Below are 17813 nucleotides of genomic sequence, written 5' to 3'. Positions count from 1 at the left end.
CTCCACTTCCTTGACTCAGTGGCAGCCTACTTTCCATCCTAATGACTTAAAAATTCACATAAACACACTTAGTGTATAACTCTGTCTTTCTGTTTCATTTTTTAGTTACATTATTCCAGATAATACTCTACTTGCTTGCCAAGAGAAGAAAAAAATGACATTAATTAAAGATTTGGTCTGTGTCCTAATCAAAAATTTTAAAAATGAATGTATCATACTGTACATTCTGTAACATAGCCTGCTTTTTTACTTAGCAATATATCATTAACATTTTCCCATGTCAACACATATTCTTCCAAACCATGATTTTCAGTGCAGAAGTAGTTTACCATATGGATGTACTATAATTTACTCAGCCAGTCCTTCACTATTGGACATTAGGTTGTATCCATTTTTTTATATTATTACCAGTGCTGCAATGAACAAAGTTGTAAACACCCACCCTTCATTGACATCTGTAGTGACTTTCTTAGAAGAAATTCTCAGAGGTCAAAGGTTTCACACATTCCAGGACTTCTTGGTAGATATTACTAGAATGCCACCCAGAATTTAGAATTTCTATCAGTTTAGAATCCAACCAATAGCATATGAATAACCATCAGGACAATCAAATTTTACAGCTGAAAGGAGACTTAGCAATGTCGTGTTCCAGGTGAGACACTGAGGCCCGGGAAGTGTGGGACTAGACGTGTGTCCTGGGCTCTCCCCACAGCCATTGTGAGACTTTGAACACAGCTGGGAAGCACCAGATGCTGTTTGTGCCCCACCCCCACCACCTCAGTCCCCACTGCCAGGACATGGAGGCTCCCAGGGCCCCCACCCCCACCACCTCAGTCCCCACTGCCAGGACATGGAGGCTCCCAGGGCCCCCACCCGTACGCCAGCCACAGCCACCTCTCCTCTCATCTGCCTTTTCCAGCCACGCTGCTTCTCGGAGCAGGCTGCATGCGCGGTTTCTCCTTCTCCACTTCCTGTTCGTCCGTCCTCCACTGAAACTGCTCCTCCTGTGGCCCTCTCCCTGCCGCATCTGATGGAGACTTGTCAGTTCTCATCCCAGGGCCATCTCTGTGACCGTTAATGACATCTCCCATTTTGAAACTCGCTTCTTTGGCTATTGTGATTTTTCTCCTGGCGTCCCGGGTTCTCCCAGCGTCCCTTTCCCATTGGGCTTTCCCAGGAGGAGCCCATCCTTTCCCATGGCTTCCAGCACACCCCATTGCCTATTACTGAGCTCCACACCTGGGTGCCTGTCACCTGCATGTCTCTCTGGATGCTCTGCAAGCCTATCCTCGCTTCATTCCAAATGAAACCTGTCTCCCCTGCTCCACCCGGCCCCTCCCCCTGCTCCTCCTCCCCCGCGGCATCACAGCCACCCCAGGCTAGACTGCAACTCACCCTGAAGCTTCCCTTCGCCCCCTTCTCCCATTCTCCCGTCCCAGCCACTGCCTTGTGCCTCCTGGGTCTCTGGAGCCCACCCTGTCTTTTGCAGGCCCTCACCCAGCTCTGGTCTGGGGCAAGACAGTAGCTTCCTAACTGTCACCTGCGCCCAGGCTCCGTGCTCCACAGCCTGTCCTCCAGCCCAGCGCTGGAGACCCTTCCCCAGAGTGACTGTGCTCATCTGACCACCCCCTACTTAACCCCTCACCTGCTTCCCACACAGAGTTAAACCCACACACCTGCTGTGGCCTGTGGGGCCCCCCCCGACCAGCCCAGCCCCCTCTCCAGCCTTGTTTCTAGCCAGTCCCCACATGGTTCCCATGCGCACCCAACAATAACAGACTTCCTGAGCTCCTCCGGAGCAGATCCTTAGCTAAGCTCTTCCCTTCCCAGGCCCTCCCCGGTGCCCCGGGCCTGCCTAGACCGTCTCTTAAGTCAGAGCTCAAACGTCTCACCCTTCACGAGACCTTCCTGCGCCTCCCTGTCTCCAGGCAGTGCTGAGCCCTCCCCTCTGGGAACCGACCGTGGCCCACACACCCCTCCATCTGCCACCCGAACACAGCACAAGCAGTAGCAGAAGTAGTAGTAGCAGCAGATTTGATTTCTTCAACTCCCCAACTAGACTCAAGTACCTGAGGGCAGAGGCCGTGGTTAATCCTCTTTATCCCCAGTGTGTGTTTGTTGACTGAACAGCAGTGGCAGAGAAGAGTGAATATTGTCATTATGCCTCTTTTCTCTCTGCCATCACTAGCCAGCTGGGAATCTGTACAAAGGAAATTTTTGACTGAAAGGAGAGGATGTGAGCACTATGGAAACAAAAGTGACCTGGCAAAATGCTGGTGTCTCTTCTTCCACGCCTGCCAATTCCCAGACGTGGAGAACGTCCACCAGGAAAGATCCTTTGAGAGTTTAAGACCCTGTGTAATTCTTGCCCTTCTGACAACACCCCCAGTACAGACTCGGCATGCAGACTAACCGAGTCATCTGAAAACAGAGCCGGCTCTTGAACTCCACTCGCCGTACTCTGCCCCTCTAGGACACAGCACCTCCCCCACCTGTGCGAAGCCCACCTCCTGCCGAGACAGGCACCTGGGCAGCTCCTGGAGGAAACCCCTGAATTAGAGGGGACCAGCCCTCTCCATTCACATGACTGCCCAGGCATCAGGCATCCACTATGTCCTTCAGCTCTCTCCCACAGCCACAGAGCTTCGCAGGGAGTGTGAGCTCTCACCAACAACCGTGGATGAGTCGGTTGACGGTCTGACTGCTCGAAGGACTGAAGAGAAAGGGATTGTTTCCTCTCTGCCCTCTTGAGCCACTGTGGCAACTTTTTAAAAACCACAAACAGAGGGGTTTTCAAAGTCCAGAAATATATCTAGCCTCTCCTCATAGGTCCCACCCTAATTCTAAGGAAAACACGCCCCAGAATGCTGTACTGTATCTGAGCACTCTTTCCCTGCTATCACGACCCCAGAACCCGCCAGAGTGAACGGCTCTCTTGCTGGCAGACAGAAAGATGGAGGAAGTGGGTAGGAGAGACAAGGGGGGGGGGCTGGGATGTATGGCTTCCTAGTCCGCCTGGGCCCTTTGTAAACACACGTGACCTCGTGCCATCCTCACCCCAGCGCTGTGGACGAGCACAGGCACTGTCCAACGGATGAGGGAGATGGCTCAGGGAAGTGAGTCACCTTACCCAGGGCCACGTCACCAGTAAGGAACAGAGCCAAAATCTAAACACAGCGCCAGGACCAGCATCAAGCAGCAACGAGCCCAGGAAACCCCGCTCCACATCTGCCTGTCGGTGCTGTCACTGCCTCCTCTGCTAGCGCTCTGTAATGACCTACCAGATGCCAGGCAGAATTGGTAGACGTTGTCTGATTGGCTCCTCACAAGACCCTGTATAGGGGTGGCTATTGTTCCCATTTTAAAGGAGGGAGCAGGCTAGACTCATTTTTCAGGTTACACCGCTAACAAGTGACCAAGCTAGGCCCACGTGAGTCTTGAGCACCATTGACCCGCCCTGCCTCCCTAACTGGCGTCCTCTCACTTCCCCTCCACATTCTTGCCTTTTATAGTCTTACCCCATCCCAGACATGTGGCATTCCCCCTGGTTCTGTCTTGGGCATTGGGCAGGAGGTGCCAAGGAGAGATTTAGGCCAGGTGCCCACAGGTGCCCCAGGACAGACACTATAAGGTGAGCTGCAGCAGCTCCCAGCTCCATTGCGTAAGGCCTGGTGTCCTTGCTAGTGGACACTTGAGGGCCAATGGCTTTTTTCTCAAAAAAATAGAGAGATCAAGACACCACTGAAGCTGGCCCTTGCTCATCTCTTCCCACAGTTTGAAGGAAATGCAGAGAGACCCTCCGAGTACAGCTGACACCATAGGGGGGCCGGGCCAAAAGCAGAGCCAAATGGGGTGACAAAGTCTTCTGGGCACACTGGGGCCCTGAGGGAGTGGGCCCAGCTGCAGGTCATTCGCATGAGCCCGCAGGGCCTGTTTGTGGCCCAGGGTGGGCACTGCTTGGCCCGTGTCAGCCCCCTTGCCCAGGCTGTGTCTCTAGCACCCACAAAGGTGGCGGAGCCCCCGATGGAGCTGAGGGCCTCTCTGATGGTCCTCCCCTCCCACTCCCTGCCTCTCTGCTGGTGTCATCCCTATTGACAGAGGATTATGTAACCTCCCAGGAAGGGAGGCCTGGAGTTCTCCCCAAGGCGGCGAGGGAGCTGTTCTCGCTACCGTCGTGTTCTCGGCAGGAATCTGCTTCATGCAGGCTGGATTTAGGGGCTTTTCCCGGATGCTTCTGTTTCATTTAACATGCAAGGGCTAATAACTTGTCACAATTCAATAAGGCAGTGGTTACAAACACCCGGGTGGCTGCTTATTTAAATGCAGGTTTGTTAATTAGCTTCTCCTAACGAGGCTACGCTAAATCAGGCTCCTGGCTGCCAGCACCCAAGCATGGCACGCCTCCCAGGACGGGAGGCTGGTGACAGGGTCACGTCCAGTGGCTGGCAGCAGGGCCAGAATACAAGGCTTGGAGGCCTGTCCCGGCCACCCCACTGCCTCAGTTTCCTTAAGAACAAGGCATTGATGACAAATCTTAGAAACAACCGAAGAGAGCTGCCCTCCGTCCCTTGCTGCAGGTCCTGGTGCTTTCTCCTGCCCTCTCTCCAAGTGTGTGGGCTGCTTCTTGTTGCCGTTCTACCAGCACCCCGTCTTTCATGAAGCCTTCTGTCCCATGTTCCTTCAGGCCTCTCCGGAACCCTCTCCCCTTACATATCACTGGGTACTCAGTTTGGTAGTTGGGGTGCCGGTGATGGGAAAACCAACAAAGATGGAGCGCCGACTGCATGCAGGGTCTAGGTGGGGCACTTAACACGCGCCGTCTCTGTAAGCCTCACAGCAGCCCAGAGCTGAGGTATCCTTGGCCTCCTGGGGCCCAGGTTACGTAGGCTTCCCAAGGCCACTCAGCAGTGAGATGGCTCTGGGCCTCTCTACTCCTGGGGCACAGGAAGCACTGGAACAACAGGTGTGTTAAGTGGGTGCTACTCACCCCACTGTCCTGATCTCTCCTCCGGGATCTCATAGAGCACATGACCCTGGGGGAGTCCTGGAATCTGACTCCACCCAAAGCTCACAGGCCTGGACATCTGACCACCAGCCACAAGAAAGCCTCAAGAGCCGGGGGGAGCAGCACGGCAGCCACTCTCTGAGGCCTGGCCCCTCATGAGTCCCTCCAGGACAGCCCCTGGCTCTATCGTCTAGTGAGGAAGCCTCACAGGGGCCAAGGCCAGAGAAAGCGGACCACACAGAGGCCCCAGGAGGCGTGCCTCTCCAGACTGCTGCCCCTCCCAACTGGATGGCCACAGCCAGCTCTCCTCAGAGGGAAAGAGGATCGAAAGCACAAAGCAGATTGCTAGGCATCGTTTGCTTACTGTTAAGAAAGGACTGAGAAAAGATCTAAATATAGAAAGGAAATCAGAGTGAGGTTGTTACAGGGGAGACAGAGCCCTGAGAAGCCCCGGGTCGCCCAGCCATTCCCCAGAGAGGCAGGAGAGCCAGCCCACGCCCTGGGACCCAAACTTGAGTGAGCCCTGCTGGGCAGCAAGGCCAGGTGTGCCTATTGGTGAATCAAGAGCCTGTTCAGTGCCCTCTGGCTGAGGTAGGACCTGGGGTCTGAGCAGGAAGGCTGGGGAGGCCTGGGGGTCTGCCCCATGACCCTGGAAGAGGTAAGAACCAGACCCTGGGAAGCTAATGACTAGGTTACAGACACTGCGACACTGACCCGCGATGTGTTGCATGGTGGGCTCTCCCTCTCAGGTGCACCTTGGGACAGGCTGCTTCCAAAGCTGGGCCAGCCTCTGACCACAGGGAGAGTCCGGTTCCTCGGCAGGGCCACAGGCCCGGTCTGATGAAAGTCATGGGCCTCTCCCCAAAGAAATACACGTGCGAGCATACACGAACACATCCAATTTTGCAATTCCTGGTCATTTACAGACCCCCTGGAAGCCTGTTCATGAATCCCGGATTAAGAACTCCTGCTTGAAGAAAACATTCTAAGAGACTTTTCTCCTAATGAGAACTCCAATGTGCCCAGATAAGATTTTCTATATGTGGTCCACGGACCCTGCCTAAAGATAGAAGTGCTCTAAAACTCTCATGGGTGGTTTGGGCAGCCCACGGTTTCTCAGGGGCCTGCACAATGCTTAGCACGTAGGGAGTGCTCTGCACATACATGTTGAATGAATGACTGACGGGTTCCTACATGCTCTGTGATTTTGTGCCACCCTCTTTTTAGAGCCCACAGTATCACCCATCATTCGTGGTATCAAACCCACTGATCATATGCCTTGTGTCGTCAGGACCCTTGAAAGGGAAATATGCGAGGGCAGCTCAGGCCTAGGTCTCTGGGTCCTCTGCCCAGTGTCTCCAGCACCCACCCCAAGAGACCTCCCCACCTCACCCCCACTCCCACCCCAAGTCTGTTCACAGGCAGTTGGGCATCACCATCCAGTCAAGGTTGACATGGGCAAACACAAGGGAGCCAGAGAGGGACTGAGAGGAAGACATCATCCCAGATCCTCCCCTCTCCCCATCCTCGCCCACCAGAAGACATTAAGAGTAAGGAGGGGACCCAGCAGGCAGGCCCTGTCTGTGGGGTGTGGTGGCAGCGTGGCTAGTTCCAGCCCCAGGTTTCCTGGGCATGGCTGAGATAGCCCCAGCTCTGCCACCTCCCACTTAGAGGAGGAGTAAGGAAAGCCTGCCATGTCTGAAGTCCTACATGGGCCCCTCCAGACGTGAGCCGGGAGCCCTAAGCCTGAGCCGGGGCTCAAGGTCCAGAAAAGAGGCTGACGCCAGGGAGGGCATTCGGTCTCCCAGATTTCCCCCCGCGGCGGCGGCTGGGCCACATGACAGCGCCAACTGAGGCGGGGAGTGGCTGTGTGGGAGGCCCGGGTACAGGGGGAGGGAACTCCTACCCCCGCCCAGGCCTTGGATCATTTGAAAGGCAAATGTGCTGGGTTGCCTAGGGAACAGAAGAAAAGGGACTTCCCTAGCACCGGTGACTAGTAAGGGATGGAGACGGGAGCTGTGATGCTGAGAAAATTGTTTCCAAAAAAAAAGTAAAAAGCGGTGACTAAGCAGCCCTGGTTATGTAAAGTGATCCCTGAGGAAGTGTGGGGAAAAGCCTGGAACCCACCCCCATGTCCCTCCGCCCCACTCCCAGCCCGGATCCTGCTGCCTCGGGAGTTTCCACCAGCTGCCCCCGCCCCCTGCTCCCCTTCTCCCCGGAACTCCCTACTCCTCCATCCACGGGACCTGGAGGAGGGGCAGGCCCCCAGCCCCAGCAGGACTCTCACTGCCAAGGGCAACCAGATGGGGTGGGCAGGGCACAGAAGAGGGGATGCCTTCCCTGTCCCAAAGGGGACAACTTGCAATGGTTCTGGGACCTCTGCTCAGAATAGGGCCCCCCAGGGTCAGCCCGACAGGGGACAAAGGGTCATTTGCCATCCCAGAATGGGGGGGCTGTTCCACTCCAAAGACAACGAGTTCCAGCTTTGACCCCCGATACAGCTGGTTGCCAACTGTGAGCTTGGGCAAGTTACCGAACATCTTTGAGCCAGTTCCCTTGCTGTGGATGGGAGATAACGTCTACGCCACAGGCTACTGGGGTTCCAGGCACAGGGTTGACACATGGCAAGCACTCAACACATGTTAGTTTCCTTTCCCCTTATCCAGAGGAACCCTAGAAACCCTCCGGTCCTTTTATGGAAGGGAATGTCTGAGGCTGGTCATTAGACTCACTCAGGAAGTGAGCAGTCAGGCCATCACTGTCCACATTCTTCCAGCTGGGAAGGGCCGCTGATCCAGGCACCTTATCTGCCTGGTGAGTTGTGCTAGGGTGAGTTATGCCTTCAGCCTCATAATTCCCACCCCAGGGATTCTCCCGCTTCCCAGGACTCTACCTCTGGCTGCCTAAAGGGCATCCTCTTGAGAGCAGCCAGCAAAGCAGCAGACCTCAAAGCATCAAGGAGATGTGGCATAGGCAAAGACACGAACACCTGTGGCTCCTGCAGCTTCCCGACGGTGCATCCTTGGGGAGGGAAGAGGACCCGGTTGCTCCCGACAAGCGGATTTCAAGGCAGGAGCTACTCTGGGCCTCAAAAAGTTATAGAAAGGGCCTGGGAAACAAGGGCCTCTGTCACCAGTGAAAGTGACTAGGCCTGAGTGAGGGAGGAGACTGTAACCCATCACCTGCCACAGGACACCTGGGAAGACACCCCACTTTCCACTGCGCCCAGCAGACTACTGTGCCGTCTTCTCTCTCAGGAGGGTTTGCACATCCAATCAAAAGCCCCTGGGCTGTACTTTAAGCCCTGTTTCCTCTCATTTGTCCTCCTAGGAAAATAAAAACAGCTAATCACCTTCTGTAAGCTTATACTTTAACAGCCCAAACTATGGAGAGAAACATCATGAGGGGACCAAGGCCTGAAACCTACTGTTTTCCCAGAAGTCTGAGGGATTGGAAAGCTTTGTTCCTTTTTAAGCACTGTCCCCAGCACTCCTCCTAGATAGACCCTTAAAAGCATCCCCTGAGTCGTCAGGACAGACCTTCCATGCCTCTGGAGCACAGGGTTGACTCCGCTGCAGAGGCCAAGGAGAGGAGCAGAGACCCCTCGGCAGAGGCTGTGGTGGCCTCCATCCCTTGCTGCCCTCCCCGCCCACTGCCCACTGGCAGGTCCTGCTCCGCCCCGCCCCACGCTGGGCTCAGGCCCTAGACTTGGTTCAAAGCCACCTTCTCCCAAGCCCAGCAACACCTACTGAAGGTTTTCTTCTCATCCTCAGCGCCTCTTCCATTTCCTGTTGAATTTCAGCTGAATCGCTCCTCTGGGAGAGTGGTCCTTCCTTGCCCTTCCCAGTGCTAAGCACAGTGCTAAACCTGCAATAAGTGATGGACAGGTATTTGTTTGGTGCACAAGCGTTCCCCGTGGAGAGACCACTGGCCTCCCGAAGAACTTTTCCTCTCAGTGGGGAGGCAGCGGGGCAGCGTGCAGCCTGGGTTTTTCAATCTGCCATATAGCGGGGGTGGGGGCACTTGTGGCTGGTGCACTAGATCATCTAAGACCCTTAAAGCTCTTGACCCAGTGCCTCTGAGACGCCATAAAAAGCACACCGGTCTTGGAGTCAGAGACATAAATGCATCCAGTCTGATCACCTCTTAGCTAGGTGACCTCTGGCAAGTCACTCACCTCTCTGCGCCTCGGATTCTCTATCTGTACATTGAGGCCAACAGCAGCGACCTCAGGGTTGTAGGGAGAATGAGTTCCTGGGACATCCAAGCTCCTCAGAAAACATTCAGTGAGTCCAAATATGGGGCACCTTGGACCCCACAGAGGTGCAGGGTTCTCCTGTGCCTGGAGTCTGGCTCCCTGTGGGTTTCTTTTCTTGGGCTCTCAAACTCTCCTCTGGCCTACAGGACCCGCACAGAGAGCCAGACTGCTGAGTTGGTGAGGAAACCCCAATCCCCACTGCCCCCACCTCCCCCACCCACCTTCCCACCACCTCCTCCCCAGAGGCTCATAATTGGTGCTGTGAGGATTAGTCACCATGCCACTGCAAGGCTGCCTCCCCCACCCCAGGCTCCCCACACAGGCAGACCGGCTGGATGCTTAATTGGAGTTCCTCACACCTCTGAGGACAGCCTTCAACAAGGTGACAGGTTCTCAGAGTCCCCACTGCAGAGGGGTGCCAATGAGGGGCCAAGGACTTCCTTTCCCCAAAAAGGCACCCTCCAGATGGCCTCAGCAGATCCGGGAGAGAAGGCTGGGAACCTCTCTCCATGCCCAGCACACGGACAAGAAAGGACTTCCAGAACCTTCTCTAAGAGGCTTGCTGGGAAGATCTCCACTCAGGCCTGTTCACCTCAGTAGAAAGGCTGGCCCCAGCCCAGCTCCATCAGCAGAGGCCTCTTTCCCCTCCCAGGAGCACAGGAGAGGGAAATGGGGACAACAGGAAGGCAGGGAGAAGTCACTTGGGTGGAGTCATTCCTATGTGCAGGGTACCAGGTGAGGACTGGAGAAGGCCAAGGGACCCGTCCACATTCATGCTGTGCCTGCCCTCCTGCACACATGCACCTGTGTGCCCCCAAAACTGCCCCTAAAGAAGACGTCCTAGAGACAGCAGGATCCCAGCTTACCGATTTGGCTGTCCCAGGATGGTTGGGGGTCATTGGGTCGGAGGAGTAATGTCACTCATCACCTTCTCAGCACTGAGCTGGGTGAGATGGACACACTACAGAGCTCAGAGGAGCTCAGGACAAGCAGGAGAGCCCAGCTTCAGAAGGCACTCAGCAACAGGGGTGCGGGAGGCAGCCCCCACCCCATTCCAGAGGCTAGAGGCAACCAGAGAGAGGAAGGGAACAGTGGTGGTTGCTGTCCTGGGAGTGCTGCTGTCCGAGGGGTTCTCCACTGTGGGACTCTGTTCCCTTTTCTGGGGAGACTGCCCCACCCTGAGTTAGAAGGGGATGGGTGATGGGAGGACTCGGAATGTGGTGATGGCCCTGGGAATGAGACAGCCAGGCTGTAATTCCTCTTTTAGGGTCTGGCAAAGCCAGAAAGTGAAAACCCTCCTCCCACACGCCTGCAGCCTCCCCAGCCTTGCCCATCCAACTGGACCCCTCAGCCTCCTACGAGGCTATCCTCAGCACCAGGAAAGTGCCTCATGGTTGGATTCTCTCCCCCTCGCAAGAGGAAAGCTGGGACTCAGAGTAGCTCTGCCATTCACAACATTTCCCCGCACCCCGGTCACCGCCCCCAGCTCTGGGGGTGACAGGAATGCTGTGCAGCGTGAGTGAGGAGGGAACCTGGCAGGGTGAGGAAGGCAGGGCAGGCTGGGAGCCAGCAAATGAACTTCCCTGCCTTTTTCTTGTTTTTACCGGGAGATCCTGCCAAATGTGCCCCGCCCATCTCCTTCAGAGGCCTGCCTCTCCCCCAAGGGTCCCCACTCTCCTCCCTGCCCCTGTTCCACCCCAGGCCAAGCCCACCTGGGCCCTGGCTCAGGTAGTTCTCACAACCTAGAGGGATCCCGCCCAAGAGCACATCCTCCCCAATCTAAAATAAACCCCACCTGGCTCTTAGGGCTCGCTCCTTCCGGGAGCCCAGGAAACCGTGGCCACAGCTGTCCTGATGGGCTCGCCGCAGCAACAGCCATTCTCTAAGTGCTCCGTGTGGCCCCCAGCTGGTGCGTTCCTCCTGAGGACAGGGCCGTGTCCTGCCCCTCTCCCAGCTCTCCTGAGTTTGGCTCAGGGAAACACTTCAGCGATTGGCTGCATGCACTGTGCTAGACCCAAGGCCCAGACCCGAGGGGAAGTGGAAGGAATAAAGAGATCAGAGAATGAGGAAGCAGGCAGGCCTGCCCTGCTGAGCCTCTTTCCCAGCCTTTCGCTTGTGTCCTCAGCCCACGCTGCCTGTCTGCACAACTGCCTCCTTTGCAGCTGCCTCCCCGGCAGACTTCAGCTTGTGCTGCCCCTGCCCCGCCCCCTCAACCCTTCCCTTGTCTCCACCCAAGCCTGCCCTCTCTGGGACCCGTCACAAGCCGGCTCAGTTTCCCCACCCACCCAAGCTGTGTCTCCATACCATCCTTCAGGTAGGCCTGGCTGCTGACATGAGGCCATGTTGGCCACCACCTTGGGTGCCCAGATCAGAAAAATGCCCAGCCAACCCTTCTCCACCTCCCATTCCATGACCTATTACTAAGCTCCTTACGTCGACAAGTGACTGTGTTTTAACCAGTTGGGAAACAGACAGAAGAATCAGTGTTTGCAGATAGAGACAGAAATAGCACCAAGAAAAGATAAGTAAAAATGCAGAGAAGCATGGACTGACAGAGAAAGCGGCGGTGGAGGAGGGTGAGAGAGGATGGCATGGGGTTCAAAAGCTAAACGCAAGGCAGCTGGTGTGCCCAGGAGGGCCCGCAGACCCTGGTTAGCCTAGCTGCTCTTCAAAGGGTTTCACGTGTGGGGCACCCATGGAAAGCCCCCAAAAACCACATAACGTTGCTCTTGAAAGACGGTATTTACCAGCTTCAGCATGGATTGCTCTTAGTACCATGGAGAACTTTCATGTTTTCTACCAAATCCCATCTATGAGTAAAAAGAGGGATGAAGGGATGGCAAAAGGTTTGCAACGGCTTCTGGAGAACCACGTACCCCCAAAATTCCTTGGCATGATCCTTGCGCGCAACATGTGAGCCCCAGCACCCGCATTTCAGGGCTCTGTTCTCCAGAGGAATTGCTGCCCCTCGCTGAGGCTTTCTAAGTGCCGCCCTGACATGGGAGTCAAGAAGGGGAGAGTCCGAGTGGTCCCCAGGCCCTGCAGAGGTGACAGTGTCTGCCCTGGGCAGCCCCGGCCACAGACCCACCTGCCTTCCCAGTTGGAGACGCCCCTGTACGTGCACACAGACCCCTGTTGTTTCAGGGGTGAGCCCAGACGACCCTGGCTGTTCCTGGTGGGGACAGATGGGCCAGAGAAGCTCACTGCCAACGCCTCCAGAACGGGAAACCCCCCAAGAGCCAAGGAGTCGGGCAACCCTTCCTGCCCACTCAGAGATTCCGGAAGCCCTTGGAGTCTGGAGAAGCCGCCTCCCCAACCTCTCTTGCGCTTCCCCTGTCTGTCTCCTTCTCCGCTCCTGTGAGTGCACAGGAGGGCTGCGGGAAGCCCCGTGTGCCTGTGATGAACGGAGCTAATTTCTGGTTTGCTGGTGCCGCAGAGACGCTGCTCCGCTCCCCTCCTTCCCAGCAAACCCTCTCCCACACACAGACAAATAGGCTGCATATTTAATTGGAATTCCTCACACCTACAGGGTAAAGCCTTGTCAGTAGAAATAGAGCCCACAGCCAGCTGGCTTCCCCCATTCCACCCACCTTGTCTCTTAAAAAGAAATCCCCCCATACGTGAACACCACCCACGGCCCTCGCGCGTCCCTCCCGGCATGGTTGTAAGGAGGGATTTGTTGGCAGTCATGCTCCTTTCCCAGGCTGCTACAGCTGGGCCCACCCGGCAGAGACCACCCAGAGGCTTCTCCCTGGCAGACGGGCCCCGACTGCCTTCTCACCGCCCACCTGGGGAAGCCCCTGGCCAAGGCTCTTGGGGCCCAAGTGTCCCCAAAGGGTGTTGAGCGGCACTGGCTGCTGAGAGATCAGAGATCAGGTGGTGTGGAGAAGGAGGGAGAAGAGAGCCATAAAGTCCTGGAATATTCCCCCGGAAGGGACCTGGGGGCCCAACCCTCCTGGTACAGGTGGGAAACGTCTCACACGGCTAACTTACGGCAGAGCTGGGTTGAGCCAGGTTCTGGATTCCAGTGACACCACTTTGCCCCTTACTCTGTGCCATCTCTTCCCATTCAGAGAAGGGGGTGGCACACAGAGGCTGGCAGGACTGAGGAAGAAGGACTCCTGGGGAGGAGCAGGTGAGGGACCGGAGGGCACAGAAGGGCAGGGAACAGAGGAGGGGGTGAAACAGACGGAGGAGTCCTCATGAGGGAAGTCAGTTTGGTTTATTTCCCATATGGCAACAGAGAAAGAGTTCTGGGCAAAGGAGCCGGAGCAGCCAAAGGTAAAGGTGGTGGCAGGCCTCGGGAGGCTGCACCCTCAGGATGGCCTCAGGGACGCCCCACCGGAGCTCTGCCCGGGAAACACAGCTGGCTGTCCTGGGGGGACACATGGGCCAGAGAAGCTCACTGCCAGCCCCCCCCAGAACGGGAACCCCCCTAAGCCTCATGTTGTGACCTCGGCATTCAGAGTCAGCAGCCTCAGTCACCTGTGGGTGATTTTTCTCCTGCCACCTTCTATCTGCAGCGCCTCCTTCCTCTCTGGCTAACGCTTCCCGTCACATTGAGCCTGGCACAGGGCCACACCAAACCTATGTGTCAGCGAGTAGACAGCTGCCTATGGGGCTCTAAGGAGCGCTGTGACATCCTCGTTCTCCCCCACAAAATATCATCTCAGTTTGCCTGAAAGTTCACCATTAGTGACTCATTTCTTTGGGTTAAACATAGCCCTCCCTTTTTAAACGCAGCTGCTCCAGGAAAGGGTAGCTCATTGAGTTCTTAGCATCCCAGCATGAATGGCGATATAGATGAGATCTAAGAGGCCGAGAGGAAAGGAGGAAGTGGAAGTAGAAAAGGAGACGAAGAGGAGAAAGGACAGCTATTGAAAGAGAAGAAGAGACTAAAGAAAAGAGGTGCAAGAAGCAGCTCTCCTGGCCCGGAGAGCCGTCCGCAAGCCAGCACTGCTCCAGAGGCGAGGAAAGGGCGCCCTTGAGTTAGGGGCAGCCCTCCGTGACGGACGAGGACTTTCCCACCCGTGCATCCTCATTTGATCCTCGTAGCTCTGGGGAACCAGAAACAGGGAGGTTGTTGTGCCCGTTTTACAGCTGAAGAAACTGAGGCCTTTGGAGTTTGGAGGACTTGGCGTCTAGCCCGCGCAGGGAAAGTCAGGACCCTCTACCTTACCTCCTTTGTACAGAACCTGTTGGGGTACCCTCACCAGGCTTACCTTCTCCCCAACTCACCCGCAGTCCTCTGGTCAGAACAGGAAAGGTCCCAGTAGAGGAGCAAGAATGAAAACAATGCCAAGAAGGATGCAGGGAGAAAGAGAGGGTAACACAAGGTCCTCCGCAGGGGGGCAGCAAGCACACTCGGGGTCCTGAAGCCCCCGACCGAGCCAACGTGGAGAGGAGATGTGGATGGAGGGCAGAGCCCCCACTCCTCACTGGTATCAACCATTCTGATGCCAACATCACAACATCCCACAGGGTCTTCTGTTGGCAGCCAGACTCACCAAGCATCCATGCAGGGGCCAGGAAGGCCTGCGGAGGGCTGGGCTGGCCTTGGGTTTGAGGAGGAGGCTTGCTCGGGACAGAGTGGGGTAGGCTAGACCCAGGATGGTCCCCAGGCAGACAGTGAGGGAAGCAGGAAGAAACGCCAGGGGCCCTGCTGAGAAATCCCACAGGCCTCCAGCCTCAGCTCTTCCCCATTCTCTCCCATCCCTTCTTCTGTTCCCGCCTCTTTCTTCCCTCAGTCACAGTTCTGTCTTCAAGCTTTCCACCCTACAGGAAGTGGTCTGTCCGCCATATTGAAACTGTCCCCTATGGCTCCCTCTTAACGAGCCAGGTTAAATATGCTGTAATCAGAGTAATGATACACCTGGGCTGGTTCTTGGGAGAACTGCCTTTTGTACTGTGATAGGACATTAATAGCAATTATTCTGCTTTGTAATTGGAGCTTTAAATACTAATTCAAACAGCCAGAGGAAAACCAATTAGTGCTAATTTATCTCTATGTGTTTTCCAGAGCTGGTGTCTGTCACACTGTGAAGAAATAGGTTGGTAATTAGTACAGTTGGGTGGTAGATAGAAGTAATTATCGGATTCTTTCATTTTTCTTTGGAAAAAAAAATGGGTAGGGGGTGGGGAAGGCCAAGATAGGTTCTGTAAGTCTTTGTTCCCTTGAAGTTTAAAGGGAGGGCCCACAGTAGCTCTGGGACCCCAGCCCTCAGCATCCCAACTGTACAGATGTGTCTGAGAGACAGTGGGCTCTGGTGGAGGCTGCTTGCAGGCCTTACCAGGGGCCTCCAGCTAATAGACTCACAGAAGTACCACCAGCAACATTACAGGAAGCAGAGCATTTCCTATTTGTCTCGGGGAAAGGTTCGTAAGCCCCAGACAGCTGACCACAGGGTAAAGCAGACAGCGGGACCTGGGTCCCAGGCCCGCCTCTCAATCTCCAGCTGTGTGGCCTGAGCAAAGGCACTGAATCTCTCTGAGCATCGGTTTCTACGTTTTAAAATGGACATAATAACACCTACCTCACAAGGTTGTGGTAAAAACGGAATTAAATGAAATAATGTATACAATGTGCCTAGAACCCGGTAATAATAGGTATGAGTTACCGAGCGCTTACAATTGGCCTGGGACTCTTGCAGATGACTTTGTATATGTTATCTCCAACCCTTCAAAGCCATGGGCTGACTCACTGTGCCGCTTCATCCCCCTTCCCTCTCCTGTCCACACCTTCCCCAGCTGTACAGCTCAGGAGATGTTATTAATTTCACTGCCTCAATTTCCTCTTCTCTGTAAGGGGGTCATAATAGGACCTGCCTTACAGTGTTTTCGTGAAGATTACAGGAGACAACGATTGTAAAAGCTCTTAGCACAGTGGCAAGCAGGGAGCAGCACTCCATTATCATTATCAATATTATTATATTACCACTTCATTGCATATGGTTTGGTTGTAATCTATACAAATCCTCTATTGAAAGAGAGGTAGACATGGTCCTATAAATACATTTTACTAACTAGTCCACAAGGACTCATCAAATGCCCGTATGTGCTCACTGCCATAGGGAGCCTGTTCACACCACCTAGAAACATACAGCCAGACACCCTGAACGACAGGAGAGCAGGTAATAACGACATCTCACGGAGACTCACAGTTTACAGATGCCGTCACATACATGATTTCAATGCCTTTTCACAAGTCAGTGGGTTGAGAATTACTTAAATCCCCATTTTACAGGTAGGAAAGTGAGTTTAAGTGACTTGCTCAAGAAAGTGGTGAGATCAGAACACAAACCCAGGCTTTTTACTGCAAAACCTGCATTGGCGCTCACTAAATGCTTGTTGAACAGATGAATAAGTGTGCTCTCCACTAAACCATGTCACCCGAACTGCCCACGGGTATCTCACGTTGCTGTGCGAGGAGCAAAGCTGATGAGGGGAGAGACAGGGCAGAGGTACGGCCATCTTCAGAGGAGAGTGGGCACGGCAGAGCTGGACAGCTTCGCTCAGCCTGGGCAAGGCTTCGTAACGTGTTGAATTAGGAGGTGGGATTGAAAAATTGGGAGATTGCATCTAATAGTCTGGGTGAAGATCTGGCAACCCAGGCCATCTCCTGTTCTCACAGCCCTGCCTCGCCCACCCAGGGACCGGCCTGGACCCTGTAGGCGTCTGAGGTGGGCCAGGCCCCAAGGAGGGGCATTGTGGGGAGGGACGGGGAGGAAGGCGTGGAGGGTGTGGCCGTCTCCTGCAGCTACTTACTGCTTCCACAGACAAGGCAGCCAGGGGCTGAGGTGCCGCCTGCACTCTGCCCACCAGCCACTCACTGAGCCCCAGAGCTTCCTCCACCCAGAGCAAGGGGAACCTTCTTCCTAATCACACAAATGTGCCCGCCATATGCTTGCCAAGCTGTGGGCTTCCACCCAGAGGGACTCCTGTTTCCTGTGGGCTAGTGGCTGCCCCAGATTAGACATGTCTTGGAGACAGAATTTGAGAAGGTTAGACTGGCCAAGGTGGCGGAGTGGACCAGAGGGGATCAGAGAGACCGAGGGGAGGCGTGTAGACAAGGTAATGGTGGCAGGAATGGGGAGACAAGGAAAGAAAGAAAAGGGCAAGGGACTGACTGGGTGTGGCTCCTGGGGGAATGATGAGCAATTCTAATTTTCTTCTTTTGGTTATTTGTATTTTCTAAATTCCCTATACTGAGCATATTTCTCTTTTATACTAAGAAAAACAATGAAACTCATTTTTAAAAAAGGAAGGGACATATGCTAGAGACACTTTGAGGGAGCAACTGACAGAATTTGATAAGTGACTAGAAAAGGGTGATAAAGGAGAAAGAGGAATCAAAAATAACTCCGTGTTTCGAGACTGAGTGATAGGGAAAATGACAGAGAGGGAGAAGTCAGGGGTGGAGCCGACAGTGGGAAGTGATCCCGTTGGTTTCAGACTGTGAAGCTGAGCTGCCGCCGGCCAGACCTTGCAGGGAGTTCATGCAGCAGGAGAGGAAGAGCGACCCAGAAAGGAGAACTGAGGCACAGAGTCGGG

The 17813-nt window shown here is 54.8% G+C and overlaps 1 protein-coding gene and 1 long non-coding RNA gene across 2 annotated transcripts in view; one reads left to right on the top strand and one right to left on the bottom strand.

Annotated features, from left to right (window-relative positions):
- Nucleotides 1-17813, top strand: part of PEBP4 (phosphatidylethanolamine binding protein 4) — a 186328-nt gene that overhangs the window by 116976 nt on the left and 51539 nt on the right.
- LOC103552764 (uncharacterized) overlaps nucleotides 8194-17813 on the bottom strand; it is a 58545-nt gene continuing 48925 nt past the window's right edge. The window contains exons 4-5 of the long non-coding RNA XR_011537673.1: nucleotides 8755-8872; nucleotides 8194-8331 (exon numbers count right to left, since the gene is read on the bottom strand). This is a non-coding gene — a long non-coding RNA (uncharacterized lncRNA). The remainder of the gene's footprint in view (nucleotides 8332-8754; nucleotides 8873-17813) is intronic.

The sequence above is a fragment of the Equus przewalskii genome, chromosome 2 (genome assembly GCF_037783145.1).
Source record: "Equus przewalskii isolate Varuska chromosome 2, EquPr2, whole genome shotgun sequence".
Lineage (NCBI taxonomy): Eukaryota > Metazoa > Chordata > Mammalia > Perissodactyla > Equidae > Equus > Equus przewalskii.
Note: the sequence above shows the minus strand (reverse complement) of the source record. Positions and strands in the feature narration are given on the sequence as shown.